Source organism: Chinchilla lanigera, unplaced genomic scaffold, assembly GCF_000276665.1.
Source record: "Chinchilla lanigera isolate Chin_1 unplaced genomic scaffold, ChiLan1.0 scaffold00059, whole genome shotgun sequence".
Classification (NCBI taxonomy): domain Eukaryota; kingdom Metazoa; phylum Chordata; class Mammalia; order Rodentia; family Chinchillidae; genus Chinchilla; species Chinchilla lanigera.
The window spans coordinates 10140676-10163001 of NW_004955460.1; the positions used below are offsets into that span (position 1 = coordinate 10140676).

At 53.2% G+C, this 22326-nt stretch overlaps 1 protein-coding gene across 3 annotated transcripts in view; it reads left to right on the top strand.

The window, feature by feature from the left end:
- Positions 1-15240: 15240 nt before the first annotated feature.
- Slc29a4 (solute carrier family 29 (equilibrative nucleoside transporter), member 4) overlaps positions 15241-22326 on the top strand; it is a 26059-nt gene continuing 18973 nt past the window's right edge. For 2 of the 3 annotated variants that reach the window (XM_005397838.2, XM_013521136.1), the window contains exon 1: positions 15241-15320. The gene's annotated coding sequence lies outside the window, so the exon portion shown is untranslated. The remainder of the gene's footprint in view (positions 15321-22326) is intronic. The other variant, XM_005397839.1, reaches the window with a different exon arrangement.

The window sequence follows — 22326 nt, forward strand, 5'->3', positions numbered from 1 at the left end:
ACACCTACAATCTGTTACTTGGGAAGCTAAGGCAGGAGAATCAAAAACCCAAGACCAGCCTAGGCAGCTTACCAGGACCCTGTCTCAAAGTTAAAAAAAAAAATTTTTTTTTTTTTATATCCAGAATTGAACTCACAACCTCACCCTTGCCAGGTAGGCAATGTGCCACTGAGCTATATCCCAGCCCCTGTCTCAAAGTTAAAAAAAAAAATTTTTTTTTTTTTATATCCAGAATTGAACTCACAACCTCACCCTTGCCAGGTAGGCAATGTGCCACTGAGCTATATCCCAGCCCCTGTCTCAAAGTTAAAAAGGCTGAAGGTGTAGCTCAGTGGTAGAGCACTTGCCTAGCATAGATAAAGCCAGGGGATTGACTCCCAGTACACAAAAAGTAAAGTTGCAGCACAAGCTACAGCATGGGCAGTCCTGTAGTATCAAACTGAGGAGAGGCGCCCCCAGGAGACCACAGCCTGTGCAATCCCATTGACATGAAATATCTGTGAGGAGGTGGACGTGGGGTCACACCTGCAATCCTAGGATTCCGGGAGGCTGAGGCAGGAGGATCTCAAATTCAAGCCCAGTTTAGGCACCGTAGTAACTGAACAAGACTCTGTCTCAAAACAAAAAATTAGAAAAGGGCTAGGGATATAGCTCGGTGCAAAGATCCTGGGTTCAATCCCCAGCAATGCAAAAAAAAAGTCGGGGGAGACAAGCAGGGAGGGAGGGAGAGGAAGGAAAAAAGGAAGGAAGGGAGAAGGAAAAGAGGAGGGGAGGGGAAACGAGAGAGGGGTTGGGGGCCGGTAATCTATTGAGACAGTGACCGTGGTTGTGGGGGGAGGGGAGTTGTGTTTCTCTCTGGGGCAGTGAAAATGAGCTAAAATCGGCTATGGGGACAGATGGCACCAGGTTCCCCCTTGAAGCGGGCACAGCACACAGCATGTGAAACATCTCTGCTCAGCCATGATGGTAAGAGAGGGAGGCTGCACTTCTGGGGTGGTGTCCTGCTAGGACAAGGTTGTGCAGAGCCTGGTCAAGTGTGGATGGTGCTGTGGAAGCGTCTGCTCGCACAGGGAGGAGGGAGGAGGGAGGAGGGAGGAGGGAGGAGGAGGGTGGTGTGGAGCCCCTGCTGGTCACTGCCTGCAGCAAGGCGCATGGGGCCTGGGTGCTGCCCCTCCATGGCCCTGACAGTCACAGGACGATGACAACCACTCCCAGGGCCGCCCTCCCTGCCAGGTGGGCAACAACATCAGAGAACCCCCCAGGAAGGCCGGGCGGATCGATAACACCTCTCCTGTCTAATCTATCATTCGCTTAAGTGCTGCCTGGCAGGCCCTCCTGGGAGCCCACTGGCCGCAGCTGCCTGCTCATCACTGAAATCACCGCCAGCAGCAGCCCTGTGGAACCAGGCCTGGCTGGGGGGTGCGCGGGAGACTGAGCTCACCCTGAGCTCTGCCAGCCGCAGCCACATGTGTCCAGACAGGCCAGGCATTTGGTTGTTTTTTGTTTTAGACAGGGTCTCACTGTGTAGTTCAAGATAGCCTCGAACTTACTATGTAGCCCAGGCTGGCCTCAAACTCACCAAGATCCTCCTGCTTCAGCCTCCAGGTGCTGGGATTATAGGTGTGCACCACCACATCCAGTGGCCCTGGGTGTTTGAAGAGGAAGAATTTGCCCAAGGTTCCTTGGAGAGAGCCAGCTCAGTCCTCAGGGTTGGTTGCTTGGTTTGCTTTGGGGTACTGAGGATGAACCAGGGCCTTTGCACTGAGCTATATCCCTAGCCTATTTTTTTTTCTCATTTTGAAACGAGGTCTCACTAAGTTGCTAAACTGCCCAGACTGGGCTGAGCTTGCCGTCAAGGAGCTCAGGATTTATGTCCACTGTGATGTGGCAACTGGGGTTCAAATCCCAACTAGTGTCCCGGGCTGCCACAGCGAAGTGCGACAGACTACAGCTGAAACATCAGAACTTCCTTCTCCCACAGTTCTGGAGGCCAGAAGTCCAAAATCGGGGCATCGGCAGGCTGTGCGGCAGAGCTGGGGGTCTTGCCATGCCTCTTCTCGCTTCTGGGAGCTCTGGGAGCCCCTTGGCTCCCGCTGCGTCACTCCAGACTCCACTCCCCTGTCTCATGTGGCGTCCTCCCCTTGTCTGTGTTCTCCCTTCTCATGAGGCGATGGGTCGTCAGATAGAGGACCTGACCCACTCAGGTGTGACCTCATCTACAGATCCCACCGTCCGCCCACCCACTCACAGGCCAAATTCCAGGATCCAGACCAAGTTCCCCGCAGCCCCAGCCCCAGAGCTCGTACCTGGTCTGGGCGCCCGTGGCTTGGGGCTTCTTTGTTTAAATGCACAGTGTGAACGGCAAGGCCAAGATGCTGGAGTGTACTCCGTGGTAGAGTCTTTGCCTGGCCTGTAAGGCCCTTGGGTCGACGCCAAGCAGCATAGAAAGAAAGAGGAGAGAAGGGAAGGGAGGAGAAAAAAAAAAAAACGGAAGTTTGACATACTGGGAGCCTTCAAAGTAGGAGCCAATGATGCCACAGAAAAGCTGGGTTGCTGCTCACGGATCCCGAGGGAGAGTGTGTCCCACCACCAGACCACTGTAGGCAGTGGGAGGCGAAAGGAGGAGGTGCTGTGGCGCCTGACTGTGGCTCCCCAGAAGGAGCAGAGAAGGCAGGACTGCAAGTGCAGGATGGAATCTGTGGGTTCTGGGGTATAGTGAATGTCCCCAGTTGTCTGTGCCTGGCCCCAGGTGATTGGGACAGGGGAATGGTGTCCGGCAGTGTGGCAACCCCAGAGATGGGGAGGTTGGGTTGTGGGCTAGGGATGGGTGGACACCTACTGTGGGGACGGGCTGATGAGGGTCAGGAGGCCGAGGTGGGGGGGCTTGTGTGCATCATGGGACTGTCCCACACATGCCCCTGGGCAGACTCCCCCTCCTCAAGCCTCCTCTGGGGGCCTCCCCACCCCAGAGCTCTAACTCCTAAGGCCACCTGGGGGTCCCAGGGCTCAAGCGGACACACTGGACTATGAACTGGAGCAGCCCTGCCTTGTGCCACAGAGACATGTGTTCCACCTTTCTTGTTTGTTTGGTTTTGTTTTTTTGAGATAGGGCCTCCTGTTGTGAAAGAAAGAAAGAAAAGAAAAGAAAGAAAGAAAGAAAGAAAGAAAGAAAGAAAGAAAGAAAGAAAGAAGGAAGAAAGAAAAAGGAAGGAAGGAAGGAAGGAAAGAAGAAAGAAAGAAAAGAAAAGAAAGAAAGAAAGAAAGAAAGAAAGAAAGAAAGAAAGAAAGAGAAAGAAAGAAAGAGAGAAAGAAAGAAAGAAAGAAAGAAAAAGAAAGAAAGAAAAAGACAAAAGAAAGAAAGAAAGAAAGAGAGAGAGAAAGGGAGTCCCAGTGCACCCAGTTCATTTAGAGCCACCTTGGAAAGTTTCTCAGAGCTCCAGTACTTGGAGGCACTTGGAGGCCTCTTCAGCCAACATCCAAGGAGGCCCAACTATTGCTCAAGCTTGCAGCAGACTTTGGCATTATCAACATTGTGCTGGTTTTACAGGCACGCAGCTTGGGCCAGGGATATAATTCAGTGGCACAAGTGCCTGCCTGGCAAGCACAAGGTCCTGAGTTTGATTCCCAGTACCAAAAAAAATTTTTTAAATTATAAAAAAAAATTTTTAAAAAGAATCTTATGCCCTACAGACATGCAGAATGCCAGAGTTGTAGCGTCAGGGAAACTTCCACTCAGATTTCAGAAGAAGTCCTGGGAGACCAGGCAGTTTGTAATGTTGTGAGAGCGAAGGCAAAAGTGCAGTGGAAAGCCCAGGAAGTTGGAGATGCCAGAAACATGGAATATATAAGGAAAGCTACAGGTAGTGAGCAAAGCTCCTCCAAGAGAGACCAAGGGGGCAGTGGCAGGTGGAAATGTCCAAGCCATTTAGAGTCTGCGTCTCTCGGGCCAAGGATATAGCTCAGCAGCACAAGCGCCTGCCTGGCAAGCACAAGGTCCTGAGTTCGATTCCTGGTACTAAAAAAAAAAAGAAAGTAGAGTTTGCATCTCTCTACTGCTTGCACAAGTGCTAGGTGGAGGGCTACAGAATGTAAGGTGTGCTATGCTAGGTTTTGGTCACACCTTGGTCGTATTTCTTTCTCTTCCCTTATTTCTTCCTTTTGGAATGGGAATGTTTACCCTTGGCATTGTATGTTGGCCGTGTTTAACGTTATAGAGTTTAAGTCCCATTGGAGACTTTGGACTTAGAGTTTTTAGCACTGCTAAAATTATTAAGACTGCAACTTTTAGTGATGGACTAACTGCATTTTGCTTAAAGAGAAATGCATGAGCCTTTTGGGGGCCAGGGGAGGAATATAATGGTTCATATCTAGATGTCCCCTCCAGGCCTCATGTGTTTATAGGCAGGTCTTTTGGAAGAGGATTAGACCATGCAGTTGCTGCGGCTGAATGTGCGGGGAAAAGAGGCAGGGCCTGGTTGGAAGAGGCAGTTACTCGGGTGTGACTTGAAAGAGTTTGTCTTCTTTCCGGGTTCCTCCTTCCAATCTCTGCTTCCAGCCACCATAAGGAGAGCAACTTTTCCTCCGCCAGACCCTCCCACCACGCCTTTCTGCCGTGGAGCCAACCAGCTCTGGACTGAAAATGTGAGCCAAAGTAAGCCTTTCCTCCTTTACATTGTGGCTGCCAGGTATTTTTGTCCCAGTGTCAAGGAAAATGACTAAGATAGCAGCCCCCAGGGCAGCAAAGAGAGGAACTGACACCCACCCACAAGCCCTTGGCCCTGCCCAATGCTGAACGCCCAGTGTAACCTCCATCCCGCCGTCTCATGCCTGGGATTCCATTTCACCTGTTTTGTGCTTTGGCAACATCGATCCATCATCCCTGCTGATGTGTGCCAGCTTCCTCCGGTTCTGCATCAGTGAGGCTCACTGGGGACTGGGGTTATCAGGCTGGTCCTCACTGCTAGGTAATTCTCCCTCGTGAAGTTGACAAATGTCTGTACCTTCTGTTGATGGACATGTGGTTACTTTCTGTTCAGGATGGTTACAGTATTCCCATGTCATTTATTATTGTTGTTGTTGCTGCTGGGACTTGAACCTAGGGCCTTTGCATAGATTACATCTCTGGTTCTTTTTTTTTTTTTACTTTATTTTGAGACAGGGTCTTCCTAACTCATTAAGTTACCCAGGCTGGGTTGGAACTTAGAATCCTCCTGCCTCAGCCTCCCAGAGTGCTGGGATCCCAGGTGTGTGCCACCATGTCCAACACGTACATTCTTGTGTCCTCCATCCAGGGAGTTGCAGGGGCTCAAGGTAGCCCCACACAGGTTTCCGTGAGATGGTTTCACAGATCTGATGTTGAAGAACAAATCACCCCCTGCTTGGCTCCAATCACATGTTACTGTTTCTCCGCTCCTGCCATTCACTGAACCCAGGCTCTCCGCTGGCTAGAACATCGCAAAAGAGAGGCTCTTTCCTCCTTCGGTGGGAACAGCAGCGAGAGCCAAACACCCATCTCTGCACAAGACGACCTGGCCTTCCTCACAGCATGGCAGTCTGCCTCTGATTCGTTCTGAAAACCTCAACCCGGACCTGCCCCATTACTCAGGACATCTTCATTCCCTTGGCAACAACAAATCAAGCTAGACATGGTGCCTCACACCTGTAATCCCAGGACTTAGGAGGCTGAGACAAGAGGGTCACTGTGATTCAAGCCCAGCCTTGGCTACATAGTGAGTTCAAGGCCAACCTGGACTACTTATTGAGACCCTCAAAAAACCAAATAAACAGAAAAAGACTACACCAATTTTCACCTCCATGTGCAACGTGGGAGGTTTTGTTGGATCCGCATCCTTCCTATCTTGTCAAACATCTTCCTAACATTCAGAATTCTACTGACTAATTTTCAAAACAAAGTCGAGCCATGTAGTTCAGGCTGACTTTGAACTATGTAGTCCAGGCTGGCCTCAAATTCATGATGATCCTCCTGCCTCAGCCTCCTAAATGCTAAGATTACATGTGTACACCACTACACCTGGCTTAACATTCAGAATTTTCACCAGCAAGAAAAGCAGCGCTCACAGAGCCTATGTCCCATCCCGTACCAGCTCTGCGCAGGATGGCTGAGCAGTGAGCTCTGTGCAGCCCCTGCCTGCACAGCCTCTGGGCCACATCTCTTGCTGGTTGTAGCTCCCAGAGCCTGTGGAGTCTCTGTCATGGCAGTCGGTGTGGGGGCTTCCTATTAGCATAAGCCGGGGGAGAGCTGGCTGCAAAAGAGCTGTGTGCAGAGGTTTGCAATGGCAGCCCAAATGCTCAGAGGTTCTTAAAATAGACCCCAGTGAAGAAAGAGGCCGGCAGAGAGGCGGTATGACTCTCCTGAGCCGTCGGAGCTCATGCACGGCCTCCAGGCCTGTCAGCGGCCACCAGCTTTATGTTTAGATCGTCACTGGCACACTCAGTGCTTGCTTTGGAGAGCCCAGCCTGAGATTCAGTGTGCGTGGAGGAGGCTGGCGCGTTCTTCTCTGTAAACGGCAAGGCCGCCGTCAGTGTTGTGTGGGAAGGTGGAACAAATATGGAGGTCTTAGCAACCGGCTGGACTCATTGGACACAGATGTCCCAGCTGCAAACATTGTGCACACTACAGTTTGGATAAGGGTCTCCAAGGGCCTAAGTGTTAAAGCTGCAGCTTAGGACTTCTGGGAGGTGGTAGACGGAGGCTTTAAGAGGTGGGGCTGGCTGGGCAGCCCTCTGGTCAGCAGGGGTGTGGCTTAAAAGGTAATATGGGGACCCCAGCATCTTCTTCTTCCTGTCTCTTTGTTGTCCCTGACATAAGGTGACTGGGTTTCCCACAGGCTGCCAGTACAATGCACTGCTCACCACTAGCCCAAAAGCAACAGGCCAACCAGCCATGGACTGAACCCCCAAAACTGAAAGCCAAAATTACCCTGCTATCTACATAAGCTGATGGTCTCAGGTATTTTTTACACTAACAGGAAGCTGACTAATGAAGCATAGCATAGCAGAAAAAAGGACAAACAACCAAAGCAGGAAGATCAATTTATGCCTCTGTGGCTGGGGCTGACGTGGTAACATTCACACCAGGCAAGACTTGACCTTGACCTTGACCTTGACCTTAATGTGGAGCACAACTGAGACGGCTGAAAACACAAATTTGTGAGGCACTACACAATGCAAGAGGATAAGACAGCCCTGGCCACAAGCCCTGAAGAAGGCTGGGGGACATTGACTCTCCCTAGAGGGCTAGGGGTTCTTGTGTAACAGTGCAGAGCTCCTGCCCAAGACTAATACACTTAAGGCCAATGAACTGGACACTTCTTTAAAATCTTTTTTTCCTATACTGGGAGGGAGCTCAGGGCCTTGCACACGCTGGACATGCACTTTACCACTGAGCCATATCCCAACCTGATTTGGACACTTTATAATATGGTTACAATGGTAAATTTTATGTTGCATATATTTTGCCACCATTGAAAACGAAACATATTGCAAACAAGGAGGCAAAATTATTATTTGCAAGTAATGACTATCTACCTGGGAGATCCACAGGGAACTAGCAGGACCCATGAAAGTAATAGTCAAAAAAAAAAGAAAAGAAAAGAAAGTAACAGTCGGGGTGAGTGGGTTCCCACAGCCCAGGGGGTCTTGAAAACAACCAGACTCGCTCTCACAGAAGCCTAAGTCCTTACCTGAGTGAAAGGAGTAGGGTTTATATGAAAAGTGTCTATGATGCTCAGAGCTGCTCAAAAAATATTGGTTAATGAGTGAATAACTACAGACTTCTCTGGACGGGAAAAACCTAAAAGAAAAAATGTACCCTATTGAAGGGGAAAAAAAAAAAAGATGAGCGAAGACATTGATAAGCCTGTTTTTTGTTTTGTTTTGTTTTGTCTTTTTGAGACAGGGTCTCACTCTGCAGTTCAGGTTGGCCTTGAGCTCACTTATGTAGCCTACACTGGTCTTGAACTTGCAACCATCCTCCTGCCTCAGCCTCCCAAGTGCTGGGATTACACATGTGTGCCACCATGCCCGGCTGCTAAGCCTGTTTGTACATATAAAAACTATTAAAAATAAAAACAGTAACAATGACTTGTTTGGAATGGCACCTAGTAATGAAAGTCTGGACACTAATGATGAATGATGGTGATTGTGGTGGATTGACAACTGGCGATCAGCTTATAATCCCCAGCTGAACTGAACCAGCGTGGTGCTGGGTGTGGGAGGCCCACCTGAGGACTGTTGCTGCCCGCAGCATAAGAGGCAGACCTGGAGAGGAAGCTGTTCAGAGGCTGTAGAAGCTGTTGGGAAGCTGTTAGGGAGCTGCTGGTTCTCTTAGGCTACTCTGCCGAAGGAACTTGTCATGCTGGCTTTCCTGATGAACTTGGTGGCTCTCGTGAGAGGAGGAGTTCGGGGCCTTCTTGGCACTGAGAATGGCTTCGGTTCACTTTGGGGGAGCTCTGGTCCTCACCTTGAGCATCGCTTCTTGGCTCCGGAGGGGAAGATGGTACACTGCTCAGTCTTCTGGGGAAGCTTATTGCACTGGCTTTCCTGATGGGAACTCGGCTATTCTCATCGTCAGAGGAGCTCAGGACCTCACTGGTGCTGAGGATGGCTGTGGTACATTTTAGGGGAGCTCTGGTTCTTATTGAGCGTTGCTTCGAGGCTCCAGTGCAGATCCCTCAGCCTGCTGGCACAGATCCTTCATCCTGCTGGCATAGACTTACTAGCTTCCACCACTGACCTTAGGGCCTTCCCAGTGCAGATCCATGAAACAGGCATGCATGAGACATTATCATGGGCTCTTGGCCTCCAGCTGGACTCATGGGAAGCATTGTTATGGGCTCTAGGTCTTCAGCTGGACTCATACAGGACATTTCTGTGGGATGCAGGCCATCAGTTGGATTCTTTTGGTCTTAGTGTATCGACAGATTTCCTACACTCTCTTTATATATGACTCTTCGGGTGACTACTATAAAATAATCTTATAAATTATGTGTCCTGTATTGTTTCCCCTTGCAAATCCCTAACTGCAACAATGTTCATGGATAGGAAGACTCAGTATTGCCCAGAAGTCGTTCTCCTTACTTTATAATTTCAACACAATTCCAACTGAAATTTCAGCAAATAATATTTTTTTTGCTTATTTCTTGAGATAAGATCACACTTATGTAGCCCATGCTGGCCCTGAACCTATGGTGATCCTCCTGCCTCAGCCTCCTGAGTGTTGGGATTAAAGGCATGTAACACCACACCTGGCAGAGCAACTAATTTTATGGATAATGACAAACTGGTTTTAAGGTTTACATGGAAAGGCAAAAAACCTGAAACAGCTGGGCATGGTGGTGCACACCTGTAATCCCAGCACTTGGGAGGCTGAGGCAGGAGGATCACTGCAAGTTCAAGACCAGCCTGTGCTACAAAGTGAGCTCAAGACCAGCCTGAACTGCATAGCGAGACCCTGTCTAAAAAAACCAAAAAAAAAAAACAAAAAAACTAAAACACTAAAAAACCCAAACCAGCCAATACAATATCAAAAGGGAGAACAAAGTTGGAAGACAGACATGATCTGGCTCCAAGACTTACTATAATATTACAGTAATAAAGACAGTGGGATGGATGGAAAAACAAATAGACCAGTGGGACAGAATGAAAAGCCCAGAAATAGAAACACAAATACAACACATTCCTTGGAAAACCATGGAGCAGATCTGAGCTCGTTAGTAGATTTGTGCCTTGGTAGGACAAACTTTTTATGAAGATTATGTTTGCCATCAGGCTGTCCTTTCCTACCACCAGCTAGAGCAGTTTCTCCTTGAGCCTAGCGAATGCCTGATTAGAAGCAGAGGTGTGCAACAGCGGCTCCTGTCCACACCCACCATGCGCCGCCATCCCTCCACCAGGTGGGCCACTCTGTAGCCTTCCTGGGGTCGCGGGCCAAGCTCCTGCTGGATGCCCTGTTCCTGTAACCGACAACAGGCCAGGCACCATATCAAGGGCTTTCCACGACTGAATCCTTTACGTTCAGGCCTCACTACAGCCCTGAAGGGGGATGCTATCATGGTGCTCATTGCAGATGAGGACACCGAGGCCCAGAGAGGAACTAACCCGTGAGACAGTGGGAGAAAGGATGCAGCCACAGGCATCTGCCCCAGGCCCGGCCCACCCCTGGCCTGCTGGGTCCTGCACCTGCCCCATCAGCTGGGGACCCCGGACAGGCATCTGTCTGCTCTGTCTTGCTGTCCCTGGTGCCAGCATGGGTCCCAGCACACGTGGGTGTCACACCTGTTGAGTGAAAAGAGTCCCGGCTAGTGTGACCAGGGGCTCCACCTGGACTCCTGCTGCAGCATCTTCAACCCAAACCCCCTGACTCCTGCTCCGGGACCATCGTGCCCCGAGGTGTACACCCAGCGAGCCGCCAATGTCCCAGTCCCCAGGAGCCCCTTCCTGTCTGTGTCCCGCCCTGAGGCATTTAGCTTGCTGCCTGCGCTGCAGGGAGCATCTACAGAGACCCTCACCAGGTCGGCTTTCCCGGCACGTCCAGGCCTTGGGGGCTGAGCTCCAGAGGGGGGACCGGGCTTCACGCAGCTCTTCCCAGCCCCAAGCCATCCAGACCTTCCTCTCCTATTTTCCCTCTGTTGGAGCTGGGAAGGGCCCGAGAAGGGCCATCCAGCAGGCCCTGAGGCCCGGTCCCTGACCTGGTCCTAGGGCTCACCAAGAAGCACAGGGGCTACTCTCGTTTGTTCTGTCACTGGTGACCATCACTGCCTGGTGCTCTGTCCTACTTGGAGTATATTAAAAGCAAGATGACGTGGCTGAGACCCCGCTCTAAAGGAGCCACTGGGAGCAAGAAGTCCTGGGGCACCGGGGCTTACTCCACAGCTCCCCAGGTCTTGGGGCCAGCAGGGCCCAGAGCCTGTCCGAGAGCTGGGAAGGTGGGTGTGGCGAGGGACAGGGGGAAGGTTCTAGGAGGACAACCTTCCCCCCTCAGCCTTCCTTCCAGTCTGCGGCTGCCTGAGGCAGGCGAGTGCCCCTCTCTGGGCAGTAGCTGGGGAGCCCCTTTGGGAAAGTGAGGCACCTTTTTATCAGGGAGCAGGATGGAGTCCCCACATAAGCAGGGGCCCGGGGGTGGGGTGGGGTAAGGAGCGGGGCTGGAAGCTGGGCCAGGCCTGTTGACTGCTGTGCTGACGGGCACCCACCCTGAGCCGCCGTGACACCATGCTGTCCTGCGCTAGAGCGGCCCTGCCTTCAGCCGCCCTTGAGGCCAGCAACACAGAGACCACTGTGCCCTTGTGTGTGTCACCGCGGGGGGTCTGTGTTGCTTGTGTGTCACTGTTACTGTGTGTCTGTGTGCGTCACTGTATCTATCGGCGTGTGGTATCGCTGTGTCACTGTGTCATGTGACACTATGTACCTGTCACCGTGTCACTGTGTGTGCAGCTGCGTGTCTGTTTCACTGTGTCCCTGTATGTGTCACTTTGTCACTGTGTGTGGCCCCTCAAGCTGAAGATCACGCCTTCAAGTGGAACTGAGGTTGAGTGTGGATGACACTGGTCACAAAGCTCTGCTGTCCTTGCAAATGTCCTTCAAGAAGCGGAGGAGTGGGGTGGCATGGGGGAGAGGCGGAGCCAAGCTGCAGAGCGAAGTCAAAGTCACGTCAAGGAACCCCAGGGCCCACCAGCCCTGCACCAAGGGGCCCAGGGTAGCACCAAGGCCTTGACCCAGGCAGGCCTGACCACAGCCCTAGAGGGTGATTATCCCAGAAGCTCCACAAGGATAAAAATATCAGCTTTGCTGCTTGCAAAGTCACTCGCGGTTTAAAAGCCCTATCTGTGTTGTCATGGCATTGACAATACCGATAAGGATCAAAGAGCCGGGAATAGACTCGCTGCTCTGCTTCCCACTAAACCCTTAGAATTTTAATTCAGTGAATTCACCGGGCGTGGTGGCCCACACCTCTGATACCAGCACTCGGGAGGCTGAGGCAGGAAAGTGGCCACATTTGAGCCCAGTGTGAGCTACATAGTGAGTTCAAGTCCAGCCTGAACTACATAGCAAAACCCTGTCTCAAAAAAAAGACAAAAAAAAAAGTGACCATAAAGAAACACGCAACAGGGACAGTTGCCCAGACCAACCCCCGCCAGCTCTGGAGGTGGGCACTGTTGCTTCAACCCTCTTCTCTTGTGGTTTGGGTCTTTCTGGTGCTGGGGGTGGAGCCTGGGGGCTCACAAGTGCTGAGCTGCACCCCAGTACCAGGTTTGGGGGATGTTTGTTACACAGCTGAGTGACTTTCCACAAGGGCCACCACAGGAAGCCACAACCACAAGCAAGTGTGGACTGCCTTCCCTCAGCCCTGCTGGGCCTTGTCCCTAAATGGTCTGATGGGTGGGTGACATAGGACCCAAAGTTTTTGGTTTGTCACCTGCAACACTGCCCTGGGTTGGAGGCCCCTGGAGGTGGGACCGGAGACAAGGAGCTCTGAGGGACACCAGACAGCACAGGCAGGACAGGGTGGTTCTCACGGCCTATTTACAACGGAATGGGTTTCATGAGTGGCTGCGGTTTCAAGACGTTGCAGTCACCTGGGGCAGGAACAAAGGTGACATCACCACTCCTTGAGCTCTAAGTGGTGGGGAAGGAGGGGCTGCCAGCACCCGGAATAAGACAAGAGAAGCCAGTTTCCTTTTCCTGGAAATAGGTGCCTCAGATTCCAAGTGGGAGAAATAACACTCAACTGGCTTTCTGACAAGAAGGGAATTAACTGGTTGGAGCAGAGGCTATCCGGTAAGGCTGGGTCCAGGGCCACAAATAATGCTGCCAGGCCCTGCCTCTGTCTGTCTTGTTCCATGTCTTCCTGATCTTCACTCCGCATCTCAGCATGCACACTGCAGACAGGTGGCTGCGGAAGCTTGACCTCGGCTTCCCAAATTAAGAGGAGATGAAAGCCGTGCACCCAGGCAGGCCGTGTGGCCAGGCTCCAGCCCACTGCCCTTCTTGAGCAGCACAATGACCCAGGGATGCCATCCCCTGACTGCCCCAAAGCCTTCCTCACTGGCCACTCCACCTCCCCCCAGAGGCAGGTGGGACACCTGAAGCCACCACAGCTCACCGGAAGCACAAGCCCTCAGGGACCACAGGCCAGCCTCAACTCTGTCCTTTACAGGTGGGGAAACTGAGGCACAGGCAAATGTCACCCAGCAAGCTTAGAGCCTGAGCAAGCTCTTTGATTCCTCTTCGTACTTTTTCTCTGAAGCGGGCTTAAAGGGCTTTATCAGGGGATACTCGATGTGGTTCCTGAATCCCCAAGCCAGGATAAACTCCTTCCGCCAACACTACCGCCTCCCAGCCTCCCGTCCAGGATCCCCAGCCCCAGCCCTCCCACCTTGGGGCACTCGCACAGCGTCTGTCACAAGCACAAGCATCAGGGGCTCTAACAATTCAGGCAGACGGCCGGGGACAGCATCCTGGAGACAGAATGGCATGAACAAAGACACGGAGTCTAGAACTTGGGGTCAGGCAAAGGATGAGGGTTAAAGGGCAAAGAGCCACACACCATGATTAAGAACCTCAGATCAGGGGGCTGGGGATTTAGCTCAGCGGCACAGTGCCTGCCTGGCAAGCGCAAGGTTGTGAGTTCAATTTCTGGTACCAGAAAAAAACAAACAAACAAAAACAAACAAACAAAAAAAGAACCTCCAATCAAGCAGGATATGGTGGCACACACCTGTGATTGCAGCACTCAGGGAGGCTGAGGCAGGAGGATCACAAGTTGGAGCCCAGCCTGGGCAACTTAGTGAGTTAGCAAGACCCTGTCTCAAAAAAACAAAATATAAATAAAAGACTAAGGCTATAGCTCAGTGTAAAGGCCCTGGGCTCAATCCCCAGCCACAAAGGAAAAAAAAATGAAAAACCAGGCATTTCTTTTACTGCTGGTCTTGCTGACCACAGTTAATTGAAACTGGGCACCTATTCAGGGCCAGCCCTGGCTTGACAATTGTCGCACGCCTTTAATGTAATTCCATCAATCCTATGACATGGTCCTATTGTCACCCCACTCTACAGGGGACACAGCTGAGGGTCTGTGAGGCTGAGGATCCTGTCTGGCATCACACTGAAGAAGGCAGTGAGGCGCAGACCCTTGAGGGGTGGCGTCCCTCAGAAACCTCGTCCTCGAGACCACCATCTCCAGGGCCCCCGTGAAGAGCAAAGAGTCTGGGGTGGGAAAGTGTATGCGTCCGCTCCCACGTCCCTGGGATGCGACACCCTGCACTCACGGGTCACAGGAGCAAAGGTGTAATCTGGCGCAGGGTTGAGGGGATGCGGTCCACGGTTGGCCGGCTCCAAGGCAGAAACTGCGCAGTGGGAAGGTGTGGCGGAGGAAAGCTGCTCAGCCCACGGCAAGCAGGAAGCAGAGAGGAAAGGGAGGAGCCGAGGACAAAGACACAGCCTTCAGGGTCACAGCTCGGTGCCCGCCTGCTCCGGGCTCCACCTTGGACCTGCACGTTCAGCCGGGATTCATCCGTGATGAGCCTGGTCCTGCACAACCCCACCCCTTCCAACCCCAGCACAGGAGGGTTAGGGGGCCATTCTGGACCTAAACCCTAGCAGTGTGGGTGACCCCCCTGTGTCTCTCCCTGCCCCTCCAGTGTCCCATCCAGGACTCCCACCGTGTGGACCCTCTTCAAGAAGACTCTGGACAGATAATTCCACAACAATGTCTCCTCAGCTGCCTACCATGCACATTCCAGAGGGGTAAATGATCACCTTTATACCCAGAGGAAACAATAACGCTATTCTCAGTTGGGGACAAATGAGGTCCTCGCCATCCAACCCCTCAGGCCGCTGTCCCCTGGTGGTAACTGGTATCCTTCCCTGCCCGGGTGGGGTTGGTCTTGGGGCTGGGGGATAAAGGACACGAGGTCCAGCAGGGGGAAGCTGGAGGTGTGGGGAGGCAGGGGCATCCAGGAACCATACGCTGGACACGGCCCTCAGTTTTATAGAGCCAGACATTAACACCCAGAGAGGGCGAGTGCCCTGGCTGGAGACACACAGCTTGTGCGTGACAGGCCGGCTCTCCAAAGCTCTGCTGGCCCCTGAGCCTCGGGCGACAGCGCCAGTGTTTTCTCAGCACTTGGGAACAGATGGCTGCAGCTCCCGCCCACGGAAGCCAAACATTTTCCCTGGTTACCCTGCTAATTTGCTCACAAGTCTCCTCTTGTAAATAGAGAGTACAAAGGCTCCTCGCACACTGCTGACAGCAGACGGTGACAGCGTGGGGACAGGCGTGGAGGGAGCCCAGGGGAGCCCAGGTAAGGCCCAGGTGGGGTCTGGGGGTACTGGCTCTGGCGCGGGACAGCCTGGGGTCGGACTGGGCTCTGCCCCACCCCATCCCACCCCAGCCCAGCCAGCCCAGGCTGTCTGGCTCCTCCTACTCATCTGTGAAATGGGTCCCCGCTTGCTCAGGAGCTGCACAGGGAACTGAGGGGCCCCAGTCTGTGGCCCATCCTGCCTGGTCCGTCTGGGTGGTGGGGAGGGCTGGGCCCTGGGCCAGGGTCACAGCCGCCCACCCTCCTGAGGGTCTTGTTCAGCATTCTTTCAACAGCACTCCCGGGCGCCCCCTCCCTGACCTTGGCCCAAGTCCGCCAGGCTTCTGAGCTGAGCTGTGTGACCCCGGGGAGCTGCCTTCGCCTCTCTAGGCCTCGCCCCACCTGCAAGCGGGGCGTCGTTGGGCCTCTGATGAGCTTTCGGGGTCATCCCTCCTCCAAGTCAGCGGGCTGCCTGGAGGAGGCGCGGAGGCCCTGGAACCTCACAGAAGCACGGGCCGGGGGGCGGGGGTGGCGGAGGCAGCGTGTGCACGGATGGCAGGAACTTGAGGGTAAAACCCGCGTAACAGAGGCGCCCCGTGGTGTGTGGGGGCCACAGGTGACTGAGTGTGGCCTGGGGTTGATGCTGAGCCGGGGGGGCAGAGCCACAGGCCAGAGCTCGGAGTGGCAGCAGTCTTGGGGTCACCTGAGGCTCCCCCCGCAGTGGGCCTCCCGCCTGCCCGCTGCCTCATCCTCAGCAACCATAATGAAGAGCTGCTTCCAGCCACAGCTTCTGGGCCAGGGCCAGGCGGCTCCTGTCCTGGGCTGGCAGCCAGCAGCCACAGCAGGCCTGGGAGTCCGCCTGCTTCGAGGCCTGGGCCCTGGGATGGAGCCCCGGAAGGCTGCCTGTGGCTTGGGGCCTCTGTCTCAGGGCCTGGCCGGGTCACACCAAGGGGTCCGAGGCGTGGGCGGCCAGCGAGCTGGCATAAGGATGGGCTGCGGTCTGCCGGCCTTGCTGTGCATCCTGGGCAGGCTCTGCTGCTCTCTGTGCCATCTCAGCAGGGATGCCCTTAGCCCCAGCCCGGCTGCAGCTGTGCGGTGAGCGCCACCCCTGCCTGTCCCGCTGGGCCTGCAGGCTGTGCACCACCTGGCCTTCACTGTGGTTTTTCTGCCCACACCGGCGGGTCTCGCGGTCTCTGGGAGTCTCGCCGCACGGTGTGGGGGTGGAGGGAGAGCAGGTGGTGGCCGATCCAGGCGCAAGCAGAGCCCGCCTGACCCTGTGTCCCGGCTGAGCCTCACCCTTGCCCACCCCCACCATCAGGCATCCCCCATCAGGCGGCACCCCCAGGGCGTCCCCAGCCTCCGTTCCCCACCCTGGCCTCCCTGTCTGTGACAGGCTCCCGGGGAACCATAACTGGGAGAATTCAGGAGGTGACCTCCGTGAGGACCACACTCTGCACCGGGTGGGGGCAGGGGACAGCCCCAGTTGTCCCCAGCCCACAGGGGGCCAGAGCCTAGGCTGCTCCCGCCGCCCCTCCAGCCTCTCCGCTGCCCCATGCGGCTCCCACGGCAGGTGGGGCTGATGGGAAACAGCCTAATGGGCTCTAAGTTAATAAGTTGGGAATAAATTAGCTTTGCCCTGGCAAGAAGCTGCTGGCCCAGAGCCATGGCCTGAAACAGCCCCTGGGGAGCAGGGGAGGGGCCTCTGGGTTCTTCCTCCTCCTCCAGCTTCTCATTAGGAAAACCTTAAACTTAAAGGAGGGCGGAAGCAACAGCGTGGTGAACGCTCCTGTGCACACAGGGGTCGCCCTTGCTTTCTCCCGCCGGCCTGCCCTCCACCTATTCAGCTGTTTGTTTGCTCATGCGGCTCCCGGATGGAGCCCAGGGCCTTTAGCGTGCTAGACGAGAGGTCCACCCTTGAGCGCCTCCCCAACCCTGATCTCTTTATTTTTTCTTTTATTTTGAGACAGGGTCTTGCTCAGTTTTCCAACCTGTTCTCGAATGTTCGATTCTCCTGCCTCAGCCTCCCAGAGTACTGGGGTGACAGGCATGTGCCACCCCATCTGGATCCATCTCTTTAAAACTGCATTTCCAATGCAGGCGTAGACACAAGGACAGAACAACCCTAAATGTATATCGTTAGAAATCAGTGTTTGTTTGGAGTCTTTGTTGTTGTTTGGGCAAAATTTATAATCAGTGAAATGTTTTTGTGTTGAGGCCAGGGCTGGGGTTGAGCCCAGGGCAGGTGCGTACTGAACCCGGCTGAACCACGGAGCTGCCCCCCAGCCCCAGTGTGTAGATCACAAGTGATCTTTGCTGGGGCTGGGGATTTAGCTCAGCGGCAAAGCACCTGCCTGGCAAGCGCAAGGTCGTGAGTTCGGTTCCTGGTACCAGAGAAAAAACAAAAAACAAACAAACAAACAAACAAGTGATCTTTGCTGAGTTTAGCAAACGAAGGCGCACAGCACCATGGCCAAGAGATGGGGCATCTCCTTCCCAGGCAGCACCCCCGGCCCTCCCCGAGGACTGAATCCCCATCCCCTGAACTACCTTCACCTGCTCTGTCTGTGAAAGAGGAAGCACTCTGCCTTTCGCATCTGTCTGTGCCTCTCTCTGACCGCTGCGCAGGCTGCAGGGGTGCAGGGGTCCCATCCTCCAATGCCAAGCAGGGACCCGGAGCTGGGGCCACCAGCTCCTTCACCATCTCTCTTGATAAGCTGGGCTCTTTCCAGAATATGTTTGTTGGTTTTGTTTTATTTTTGTTTTGTTTTGGCTCGGTATTCTGTTTCGTTTTTGTTTGTTTGTTTTTGCAATATTGGAACCCTGAGCCCTATTTATTTATTTAAACACAGTGTCTGGCTAAATTCCCTTGGCTGGCCTTGAACTTGAGATCCTCTTGCCTCAGCCTCCCAAATAGCTGAGATTATCGGTGTCCAGCCTGTCTACAGTTTTTATTTTTTTATTTTTTTGGTGCCGGGAATTGAACTCAGCAGTTTTTAGAAGTTTCAGCCCCTAGGCAGCCCGCTCCGAGGCAGAATCGCTGGGAGAAAGGGAGGAGCCAAGGAGGAAGACGAGCCCAAGCCACGCCCCCAGCGACCGCCTCTTCCCAGACCCTTTCTCCCTAGGGCAGTCGGCTGTACAGCCCCACCGTCCAATCGCCATTCAAAAGCCCCGTCTGTGAGCCCATAAGCCTTGGAGGGGGGTGGGGGTGGGAATCTAGATATAAACCATGGCACTCTGCCTTAAAATAAAAAGGCCAGAGACAGCCAGGTTTGGTGGTGATGTGGGAGGTAGGACCTAGCAAAGTCGGCTGGGCAAATGAGCGGGACTTGTCAATTACAAGATCCCAGGACAGCGCCAAATAATTCCCAGGACCCCGTATATAAAGTATCTCGCAGGCTCCCAGGAAATGCAGACTGCGTATAAGGACACAGGCCACACGGAGCCTGCTGTGGTGACTCTTCACAATAGCCCACTCTGTGTCTTCTAGACCAGAGTGTACTTTTATTTTTGCTTTTATTCTTCTCTCTCTCTCTCTCTCTCTCTCTCTCTCTCTCTCTCATCTATCTATCATCTATCTATCTATCTCTTGCTCACTCTCAACCCCTTACCCCTTCTCCCCTCACTTTTCAAATAAACTTTTGGCACCGTTTATGGCTTGTCTAGTCCAGTTCTTTATTTGAGACAAGAAGGACCTGGAATAAATTTAATTGGTGAGCCATTTTTAAAGGAACTACCTGACAACCATGGCACATACCTGTAATCCCAGCTCTCAGGGAAGCTGAGGCAGGAGGATTACTGCAAGTTGGAAGCCAGCCTGGCCTGCAAAGTGAGTTCAAGGCCAGCCTGAACTGCACAGCCAGACCCTGTCTCAAAAACAAACAAAAATACCAGTTTCTAAAACTCTCAAGGGTAGGGTTGAAGGTCTAGCTGAGTCAGAGGCAGTGCACTTGCCTATCCGATGTGGAGCCCTGGCTTCCATCCCCAGCACTGGTGAAAAAAAAATTTTTTTTTTGTCTTTTTGAGACAGGGTCTTGATATGCAGTTCAGGCTGGCCTTGAGCTCACTTTGTAGCCCAGGCTGGTCTCAAACTCATGGCGATCCTCCTGCCTCAGCCTCCCGGGTGCTGCCATTGGGAAAAAAATCTTACAGGCCTTGTTCCAAGGCAGGGAGGTGACAGCTCAGAGCTATGTGTGCAGCTCTGCTTGGTGCAGTGCGTTACAACCTGACACCCGGAAGCCACGGCATCTTTAAAAAATTACACCAGTGGGTGAAGCAGGGCTCAGCCTACCGTTGAAGGGCACAGTGCAGGAGTAGAGGGAGCCCAGAGACCACAGAGGGGTCCCTCCTCACAGGAGGAGGTCATTCATTCATTCATTCATTCACCCATTCATTCTGGGGGCTCTGAGGCCGGTTAGCACAGTGCTTGGTCCTCCCGTCGTGATGCAGAAGCTACGTGCTGGCCGCCCCATCCCCAAGGCAGACCCCACCGCAGCCTCTGCCGGCACCAAGCAGCCGCCCGGCCTGAGCCCAGAGACAGGACAGGCCTGGCTGCCAGGCCCCTCCACCGCCCAGCACCATCACCTGCTCATCCTGCAGGCCTTCACTGGCCCCGTCTCTCATCTTGCAGACAGCCGGGGGTGGGGGGGTCTGTTTGTTTCTGCTCTTTACTAGGGAGCAAACCCAGGGCCTCACACTGAGCTACATCCTCAGCCTTTTTTCTTTCTTTTTTTTTTTTTTTGGTACCAAGAATCGAACTTATGACCTCACGCTTGCCAGGCAGGTGTTTTGTCGCCGAGCTAAATCCCCAGCCCCTCTTTTTTCTTTTGAGAGAGGAGCTTGCTACATTGCTAAATTGCCCAGGCTGGGCCCGAGGTCACAATCCTCCTGCCTCAGCCTCCCAGAGTGCTGGGATGACAGGCGTGCGCCACCACGCCTGGCTCCAGATGGCCTTTCTCCAAGGAAGCTAGACAGACACTGGTAACCAGAGGCCTGGCTGTCACCAGCAAGCAGGGCCGCTCAGTGGGCTGGGTGTCACTGGTGGGGACAGCAGTGCTTCCCGGGTGAGGGCTTGCTCCAGCCTCCCAGCACTGAAGCACCTGCACCTATCAGTAGAGCCACAATTCCCAGCTTTGACCTCCCAGCCAAGGGCACACCCAGGCCTCAATTTCCCCACATGTAAAATGGGTGACGACAAATAATAATCCCTCATGGGGGGTTGGTTGGGAGAATTAAAGGGAAGGCTGTGTATTAAGCAAGCTCTGCTTGGCTGCACTGCTTCTGTGAACCAGGGCTTGGCACACGTCAGACCCCAGGAGAGGAGCACTGTCTCTTTGATTCCTCAAATAATCCCTTTAGCTTCCCTGTTATGGGTCAGAAACAGAGAGGGGAGGTGAATAGCCTAAGGTCATACAGCTCAGAGGGTAGAAAAGGGTCCCTGTGTCATGGAGCAAGGTGAGGAGTAGTAGGCATCGGAGACCAGGATTGAGGACAATGTGGCCTGGGCTTCTGGCAGTGCCCTTCTGTTCATGTATCAGTTATCTCGGGCCACACAGTGCTGGGTAACAAACACCCTGAACACCGGGCCCTGTACAGCCGTGTGTGAGGCTCTCCTGTCCTGGGTGCCTGGCCAGCAGCTCCACTGACTTGATGGGGCTTACCAGGCACAGCTGACAACCAACTGGGCAAGAGTGGCCTTCGAGGGGCTCTGTCTGTGCCACTCAACCTTAGGAGACCATGCCCAGGGCGTGTGTTTGTGGTGACAGAGGGGCCAGCAAATCATTTTCTTTTCTTTTCTTTTTGGTACTGGGAATGGAACTCAGGACCTTGCACTCACCAGGCAGACACAGGGCCACTGAGCCACCTCCCCGGCCCTTAGCAAATCATTTTCAAATCCCTGGCTGAGCTGCTGATGTGGAGGCTCTGGGGGGCAGCACCCAGAGAGGACGCCCCAAGCTGCAACCCCACCCCGGCCCTGTGCGCCTTTCCTCTGCACCCTGCGCTGCACCCTCTGTGATCAACTGTGTCACATGCTTCCCTGCCTGCTTGCTTGCTGTTGGGGAGACACCCAACACTTCTGGGGTCCCAGAAGTGATCCCTGTTGAGAGCAGATAGTAGGAGAAACTGAGTTTGACTTTGTTTTCTCAAAATGGTCCTGCACCAGTGCTTTTTATCTTTTTTTTTTTTTTTTTTTTGATGTGTGTGAGACAGTGTCTCACTGTGCAGTTCAGGCTGGCCTTGAGCTCACTTTGTAGCCCAGGCTGGTCTCACACTCGCAACGATACTCCTGTCTCAGCCTAACACTTTTTAAATAAAAACCCCTGCTAAAGGTTCCATGCAGCTGCGGAGTAATTCTAATTAAGATGATTCCAGGGTGTTCTCTGCCTGGCAGACCCCACCGCAGCCTCTGCCGGCACCAAGCAGCCGCCCGGCCTGAGCCCAGAGACAGGACAGGCCTGGCTGCTAGCATTGGAAAGAATCTTTTCTTTCACTGAGGTTTTCTAGCTGCTCAGTGTCTATGGAGAAAGGTTATGGAGATGGTCCCATGGATCTTCTAGTTATGTAACCCTGTTACAAATAACAATAACTTAACTCCTCTTGACCGCTTTTTTTGTATGTATGTATGTATTTTGGTTTTTTGAGACAGGGTCTTGCTATGTAGCCCATGCTGGCCTTGAATGCACAGCGATCCTCCTGCCTCAGCTGTCTGCTTTTTATACATACTGTTCTGGTCCTTGTCTTGTGATGTCAGCTAGGATTGCAAAGAAGGAAAAGAGAAGATGTAGGGGCTGGGGATTTAGCTCAGCGGCACAGCGCCTGCCTGGCAAACGCAAGGTCCTGACTTCGATTCCCAGTACCAGAAAAACCCAAAAAAAAGAAAAGAGAGGATGTAAAATTATAGGAGGCAGAGTAGACATCCATGTGGTGATTTCATGTTTAATGGGATGAAAATTCTGACTTCAGAACTAAAAATATCCACTGATTCTGTTTCATTAATTTTTTTTTTTTTTTT